The sequence below is a fragment of the Arachis hypogaea genome, chromosome 10 (genome assembly GCF_003086295.3).
Source record: "Arachis hypogaea cultivar Tifrunner chromosome 10, arahy.Tifrunner.gnm2.J5K5, whole genome shotgun sequence".
NCBI classification, from domain to species: Eukaryota; Viridiplantae; Streptophyta; class Magnoliopsida; order Fabales; family Fabaceae; genus Arachis; species Arachis hypogaea.
Window position 1 is genome coordinate 78,313,267 of NC_092045.1, and position 8,858 is coordinate 78,322,124.

An 8,858-nucleotide genomic window follows, 5' to 3' on the forward strand; every position below is an offset into this window, starting at 1 on the left:
TGATCTGAGAGGTCTGCTGAGATGCTTGAGGCTGTCTTAAATGAGGTGCTCTGTAGGCCTGATTCTGATTCTGCTGCCTGAAGTTGTTATTGTTATTCCACCTCTGATTTCCATTATTGTCTCTGCCTCCTCTGTTATGATTGTCCCTCCAACCCTGGTTAGAACTATGTCTCCAGCCTTGGTTAGAGTTATCCTGCCATCCATGGTTATAGCTGTCACCTTGATTGTACCCTTGATTGAGGCGGTCATAGAAGTTATGAGTGGCTGCTACTGTGTGGTCTTCCGATTGAAGTTGCGGACATTCATCAGTGTAGTGACTATAATCTACACAGATTCTACATACTCTTTATGGAACCAACTGCTGGTTGTGCTGTGGTGGAGAAGGCTGAGCTTGCTGTGGTTGTTGTTGATTTAGCTGCATCTGCTTCAACAAGTTAGTCATTTCACATAAGCTCTGAGCTATAGCAGCAGTCTTTTTGCTAGTGGATACCTCTGCAACAGCTCTTGACCGACTTTGTTTCTGCCTGTGGTTCCTAGTAGATTTGGCTAAGTCGCTGATCAATTTCCATGCTTCTTCCGTAGTCTTGTACTTTTTCATAGACCCATTGCTAGCACCTTCCAATGTGGTTCTATCTTGAGATTTCATGCCCTGTGTAAAGTAGCCGAGCAACACTATCTTGTCAATCATATGGTGGGGACATGCTTCTAGAAGATTATTGATGCGTTCCAAGTATTCATAGAGAGTTTCAGATTCATCCTGAACGATCATGGACATGTCTTTCCTCAGCTTATCAGTAACTTCAGCTGGAAAGAATTTCTCCAGAAATTCTCTTCTAAGTGTATCCCAGTTGGAAACAGTTGTTCCGGGTTGAGTGTAGTACCACTCTCTTGTCTTTCCCTCGAGAGAAAATGGGAAGGCTTTCAACAGAATGGAGATTTCATCAGTGCCATCACGCTTAACAGTAGAACAGGCAGTTTGAAAATCCCTAAGGTGCTTGATAGGCTCTTGAGCAGGTAAGCTATGAAACTTGGGCATCAAGTTGAGTAGTGAAGACTTTATTTCGAAATCTACAGCCACTGTGGGGTGGTGTGCCTGAAATGGTTGGAGTGTGAAATCAGGGGCTCCTTCCTCCTGGATAGTGACTCTCCTGGGTGCTGCCATGTCACCTACACATAAATCAACTGGATCAGGAGAAAGGGAGCTTACTTCTTCCTTAAATGATGTTTCAGGTTCGTCCTCAGAGAGGACTCGCCGACGCCGAGCTTGCCTTATACGTGAAAGAGTTCTTTCAATCTCAGGGTCAAATACTGGCAAGCTTGGATCAGGAAGTGAACGCGTCATTTAACGAAAGAGGCGTACAACTCATAGTGACAAAATAAAAAGAAAAATTGCAATTAAATAAAAGCCAATCAATAAATTAGCACACTGAGGCAACTCCCCGGCAACGGCGCCAAAAATTGACGTATTGGAAATTGGCGAGTTAAGAATTTATTAATAGAAATACGTTGCAAGTACAGTCCTTAACCAGCCAAAAATCTGCTTATCAATTTAAAAGGGTTGTCACAATATTGAAATTAAAATACTGGGAGTATGAATCCCAGGTCGTCTCCCAACGAGTTGCAGAGAAATGTGCTATTTTATCAATCAGATGTTTTCAAAAAAATGGTTGAGTTGATAACAGGAAATTAAATTAGGGAATTTAATTAATCTTAAATAAAAGCCTTGACTGGGAGTAGATTAGTTGGAAGCCCTATTCTTGTTGAAGTACTCTCAAGATTAATTAATAATTGGAAGTTGCTCTGCTTAGTTATCCCTTACTAGGTAAAGGAAAGTCAAGCAAGTTGAAAAGCTGTTTCTAATCACAAGTCCTAATCCTCTCCCTTGGGGAGGACTAGTGTCAATGATTGGAGGTTAATCCAACAATAATTCCAATTATAATTTCTCTTTTGAGTAATTCAACTCAAGGTTTCCTTTCAATCATCTCCCAATCAAGTTATGGAACTACTCACTCATCATAATTATAAACATCACAGAATTAATGGGGAAAATAAAAGAAGACATGATAAATAATAATGAAAAGGATTAATTGAAAATAAAAACAGTCTATATTAATGACTTGTAAAAATAATCCAATGTCAACTCTAGGGGAATTAAGAATATGGAATAATAAATGAAAAGTAATTGACAGAATATAATGACTAGTACCGGAGGTAGACTCTTCTCAAAAGCTAAAGCCAAAATCTTCAAAATCCTAACTATGAATGTTCAAGTGAGTGAAACCTAGGGGAGGAGCAATTTCAGATCTAGAAACTAAAAATTATGCGGAATGAATGCTATCTTCTGTTTCTGCATGTTCCCTGTCTCTAGTCTGTGTTTCTGGGCTGAAAACTGGATTGAAATCCGGCCCAGAAACACTGGCAGCGGCTTCTGAGATTCTGCAGATCACGCACGCACGCGGTCGCGTCATTCATGCGGACGCGTCATTCGGCATTTCACTTTTCCACGCGGGCGCGTTGTCCATGTCTCTGCGTCGCTTATGCTTTTCCAATCCGCGCGGTCGCGTGAGCCATGCGGCCACGTCACTGCGATTTCCTCTCTTTCGCGCGGTCGCGTGAGTAATGCGGCTGCGTCACTTCTCGCTAGTCATCTCCTCAATTTCTTGTATTCCTTCCATTTTTGCAAGCTTCCTTTCCAATCTCCCACTCATTCATGCCCTATAAAGCCTGAAACACTTAACACACAGATCACGGTATCGAATGGAATAAAGGAGAATTAAAATACCTAATTAAAAATCTCTAGGAAGTAAGTTTTTAATCATGTAATAATTTTAGGAAGGAAATATAAATGCATGCTAATTATATGAATAATTTGGTAAAGATCATGATAAAACCACACAATTAAACACATTGTAAACCATAAAATAGTGGTTTATCAGTTGCCTTGATAACCGACAGATGAGACTCATCAGTCATAGGACAGGCATATATCATGTGCATATTGTTTGAATTGTTTGCTTGTGCATTAATTGGGATTGCCTACGTGTTTATAATATGATATTTGTTATACTTTCTATGTGTATTACTTGTATTCTACATGTGTTTGCCTTTGTCTGTGCAAATTCGCTGGAGACGGAGGTACGAAGGAAAGGTGGAAAGAGTTAGTGTTCAAGTTAAGTTTTAGTTAGGCTTAGAAATCCTTAGAAGACCACCTATTTATGGTTCTATTTTAGTCCTTTAAGTTTTATAATCTAAGTGTTGGCGTTTTAGGATTGCCTTTGACATTCCTAGGACCTTATATCTTTTGTGCGTGGCACCTTTACCATGCTGAAAACTCCCGGTTCTCATTCCATATAATGTTGTTTTTCAGATACAGGTCGAGAAGCACCTCGCTAGGCGTCTGGAGTTTCTATAGCGAAGTGGATTAATTTTTGGGATTTTACTTTTCGTCTTTTACTATATATGTTTAGACTCTCCTCATGTATATATATGCTTTACTGTTGCACCTCATAGCGGTTATGGAGAACTAGGGTTTTAAACATGTATTTTGGGTTATGGATTGTATATTTTGTATGTAAATATTCTCCAGCCAGCCTTAGCTTCGTAGGCTGAATTAGGAGTTTGGTATTTTGTACTCTTGACTCTCTATTCCTACTTCCTATTTTATCATACTTGTGAACTTTAGTTTTCTTCGCACGCAAGTAATCTTGTTTTCGTAGCGTTGCACTTTTTATTTCACTTTTTTCTTTACCCGTTTTTCAAGGCTCCTTGTATACTGCATCCTTTTCAATATTACATATATAAAATTTTATTTTAGAGGTCGTAATACCACACCACCTCTATTTTACGGCTTAAGCGTAAAGCTCTGTGTGGTAGGGTGTTACAAGGGCGACGCCAGGAAAGGAGGAACGTCGAGAAGATGGTCGAGCAGACTTTTCCACCGGTGATGATGGCACCCACGACAAGGAGAAGGGTTCAGCGACGAGTGTGAGCGATGGGTTTGGATGGTGGCTAGTGGGTGGTGGGCTAGTGGCTATTGGAACTTCGAAGAGAAGAGAGGGAGTGAGGGGATTAGGGGACAGATTAGGGTTTTTTGAGTGAAGGAAGAATGGGAAGGAGGGTTTGGCCGTTTGGGTTTCACATTTCACATTTCAGCTTCAGGCATTTAATTTTTTTTTATAAAGCGTCGAAACGACGCTGTTTTGGTGGATTTTGGAAACCGTCACTTTCAAAAGCCCGGTTGGTTCGGCAAGTTTAACGGTTAACCACTGATTTGACTGATTTTTTTGCCGATTTTTTGTAGCACGATTTTGGGGTGGACTGGACCGACCAGATGATTGGTTTTCAGTTAATCTGGTTGAACTGGCCGGTCCGGTCTGATTTTCAGAACCATGTTAATAAATAACTATAAGCTATTAATAAAGTAAATAAATGATAAAAAAACATAAAGGTAAATAAATAATGAAATCAAAACTGCGATAATATGCATTGGACCAAAGAAATAAAAAATAGATAATAAATATAAGAATAACAATAATAATAAGGGGTAAATACTGTTTTGGTCTCTAATATTTAGGGTCAAAATCAGAATTGTCCTTAACCTAGTTTTCGATTTGAAATCGTCTCTAATATTTCATTTAATATTAAAATCGCCCTTTCTAAGTTTTTCAAACAAAAATGCCCTTTTGTTTGTTATTGGTAGTTATGACAATAAAAAATATTATGTGAAATTCACTACCACAGACTCCACCATCGTGAATCTCTTGGAGAGAGAATTTTTTGGTTTCCCAAACCTCAACCTTTTCTCGAAGTCGATCTTCCTCTCATAACAGACTGCTACTTTGCTCCCATGGTGAGAGGCCGATTTTGCAAACTTCAGGGACAAAGAAAAATTCTGGTCGTAGATTATAGGGCTGCGTCTATTTTGAGGTTTGTTGTTTTCTTTTGAATTGAGCCATTTGTGTGATGGATTGAAGAGTGATAATTGTGGGTATGTGTAGGTTGAACAACATAATGGATATACTATCTCATTAGGTCGATCGATTATATCAGCCACATTGTCACCTTCCTGACCATACTCAGCCTGTTCTCCAGCATACACCACCAGCTCTTGTTCCTCACCTTTATCAACAATTCCTTGATCCTCCTTAACTTTAATGTAGTCAGCATCAGGAAACGCATCATCCTCCTTAACCTTGTGCACAACAAACAACTCTACATGTTCTCTTAATTCAACTATTTTACACATGGCAATCGAATTTGTATCACCTTGAAACAACTTTAGATTATCCTCCATGTCTTCATCTATAGGATCCTTGTACCACAATGCTAAAATATTCTTCTCAACGTAATCAAACTGCTTTAACTCTGCATAAGCATCAAACAGGGACCACCACAATCAATATCTTCTATAACTGTTGTTTGTCTCCTATATATTGTAATGGCCCTTTATCATAACTAAACCATCCTCCATGGTAGAATTTCAGTTTAAAATATCCCATCTTCTTCTCCAATACCCTATCAGTAAATAACTATTAGAACACATTACTAAATTACAAGAGAAAAAAACATACACATACATTCCTATTTCACGGAGATATTAATCTCTAGTCTCATTACAAATATATTTGGTCTCCATTTAATTATCAACAAAAACCAAAACCTAAACCATCAAATTCAAAACTAACTATTGGGAGGAGAGATACCGTAGCTAATGGAAGGAGGGAAATCATACTTATGCTAACCCTGCGAATACTGTCTCAATGACTGTTCAAGACCCTTCCTTCAAGAAAATTAAACTTGCCTGCTCTCTTCTCTCCAAGAGCCAAGGTTCTAAAAACCAATTCGGACTGGCCGGTCGAACCAGTTAAACTGTGAACCGTTGAGAAAAACGGCTCGAACAAATGCCAAAACTGTTAATTTTAAAAATCACAATTGAACCGGTGAACCGGCCCAGAATCGCTCGATCGAACCGAATCATGACCCGGCCAATATTTTTAATGGGGAGCCAAACGTCGCCATTTCAAGTTGCTACACTTAGAATTATTATCACTCACGCAGACACTCAACCCTAACTCCATCCTCCCGTGCCAGATCCAAATTCCAGAACGCCTCTCTCACACACTCAGTCTAGGGCAAGGCTCCTCTCAATCTCATCAAGCTCTTGGTTGTCCCTTACCTTTATCCAGCCACTGCCTCGTGCCGCCGTCATCGTTCCTTCGAACAGCCACCGTTTGCTCGCTTACTTTCCCTCCATCGCGCAGCAGCCATTGCAACCTTCCTTCCCTTCCATCGTGCAACCACTGTGCGAACTTCGAAGCCTCTGTCGCGCAGCCACGTCGTCGCCGGCACTAGTTCTGTTCCTCCGCAAGCACTGTTCCGTTCAAAGCCTATTCGAAGGTGCTCCACCATTGCTCCTTGTGTTGGTCACTCGATATCTCTGTCTCCCTCTTGCATGCTTTGTTGAAGGCTTCTTCTAGCTTCTAGGTAATTTTTTATTAACTATGATGGAATAATTGTTTGATTCTGTGAAGTTCTATGAACTGTGAGGTCACTGAAGTATGAACTCTGATATAGTGATATCTAATTGATGAGCGGATATTTTATATGCTTTTTGGCATAGTTTTCATATAGTTTTTTGCCTGTTTTGTTTAATTTTTATTTAGTTTTAATAGGTTTTAGTGTTAAATTCACATTTTTTTATTCTACTTTGAGTTTATATGTTTTTATGCAATTTCAGGTATTTTCTGACTGAAGTTGAGGAGTTGGAGCAAAAGTCTGATTCAGAGACAGAGAAAGCACTGTAGATGCTGTCCGGATCTGACCTCCTTGCACTCCAAAGAGATTTTCTGGAGCTGTAGAAGTCCAAATAGAGCATTCTCGACGGTTATAGAAAGCTAACTTCCAGAGCTTTCCAGCAATGTGTAATAGTCATACTTTGCTTCAGATTAGAAGGCCCGAAACTGGCATCTAACGCCAGCCTCCTGCCCCCTTCCAGGCATCCAGCGCCCAAGGAGAAGAGACAAGCATCCAAACATCTAGAGAGTATCCCCTAGCCAGCGTTCAACACCCTAGAGACCTCCTAGTACGTAGATCTCATCAAAACTCAGTCCAAACACTCACCAAGTGGGCCCTAGAAGTGGATTTTAGCATTGAAAAGACTATTTTACCCTTACCAGTCATTAGTTTAGTATTTAAAGGAGAAGATCAACCTTGTTGAGGATCTTCTTCAAGACATTTTACCATATTTTTGTTTCTATAATTATATTTCCCATCAGTATGAGTTTCTAAACCTCCTAGGTTGAGGGGAGGAGCCTTGCTGAGTTCTATGAATTAATAAAAGTATTAATGTTTCTCTTCAATCTGTGTTTGATTTAATTCTAAGATGCATATTCATTCTTCAACATGGTGAATGGGATGATCCATGAAAATTAGCTCCGTTCATCATACTAATACCGCGCGCCTAACAACCACCCGGGTCTACTTGGGTTCATGTGAATACGTGACTGGAAAGCATCAAACCATCAGCTTGATTATACATCTCTCAGATGGCTAATTGACAAACCCCAATTTGACGGTTTATCTTGTATTGATTTTAGGGGATTTTATAACCTTTTACCCACATTTATTCAATGAAATAGCATGGTTTTGTATATTCTCCTTTAATTGTGCTTAAGAGTGAAAACATGCTTTTTAGGCCTTAAAATAGCTAAATCTAATTCACCTTGATTCCATAAGATGACTTGATATGTTTGTTAAGTGATTTAAGGTTTAGGAGGCAAAGATTGGATCAAGGGAATGAAGAAAGAAGCATGAAAAGTTGGAGAACTCATGAAGAAATGAAAGAACCGGAAAGCTGTCAAGCCGACCTCTTCGCACTTAAACGACCATAACTTGAGCTACAGAGGTCCAAATGATGCGGTTCTAGTTGGGTTGGAAAGCTAACATCCGGGGCTTTGAAATGATATAAATTTTACCATATGTTGCTTCGCGTTCATGGGCGCGCACGCGCACTTTGCGCGCGCGTGCCGATTCTATCCGTGGCTCACTTTAATGAAATCGTCCCCAGCGGTTTTAGGAGCCTTGTGGGCCCAATCCAACTCATTTCTGATGCTATTTAAGCCAAGGATTGAAGGGGAATCAAGATACTTTCATACTTTACCACATCTAGTTACCATTAGTTTAGTTTAGTAGTTAGAATTAGTTTCTAGAGAGAGAAGCTCTCACTTCTCTCTAGAATTAGGATTAGGATTAGGTTTAGTTCTTAGATCTAGGTTTAGATTCATCTTCTTCTACTTCTACCTTTCAATTCCTTGTTGTTACATTCTTCTTCCTCTATTCTTTTGTTGTAATTTCCTTTATGTTGTTCTTGTGTTTTGGTGTAGATCTACTTTTGTTCCTTCCTTTCTCTTTCAATTCAATTCAAGGTAAATCATAATAATTGTGTTCCTTTTAATTTGTTGTTATTAATTCCTTGCAATAATTGTTGTTAGGTTTTGTTCTTGTTGTTGATTTACTATGTTTTCCTTTTATGCCTTCCAAGTGTTTGATGAAATGCTTGGTAGGATTTTAGAGTAGAATTTTATACTCTTGGCTTGAAAAGGTAACTTAGGACCTCTTGAGTTACTAATGTCCAAGTGATTGATGATTGGGAGCCATTGACTCTAGTTCTCACTAATTGAATTAGTGGAGAGTTAGGACTTATGGACTAGGATTGATATAGCTCATTTGACTTTCCTTTACTATTAGTTAGAGGATGATTTAGTGAGATTAATCCTTGCCAATTCTCATATTGTGGTTAGTGATTAGGATAGAGATCCTTGACCACCAACCCTTGCCAAGATCTTTTTAGTTGTTAGTTT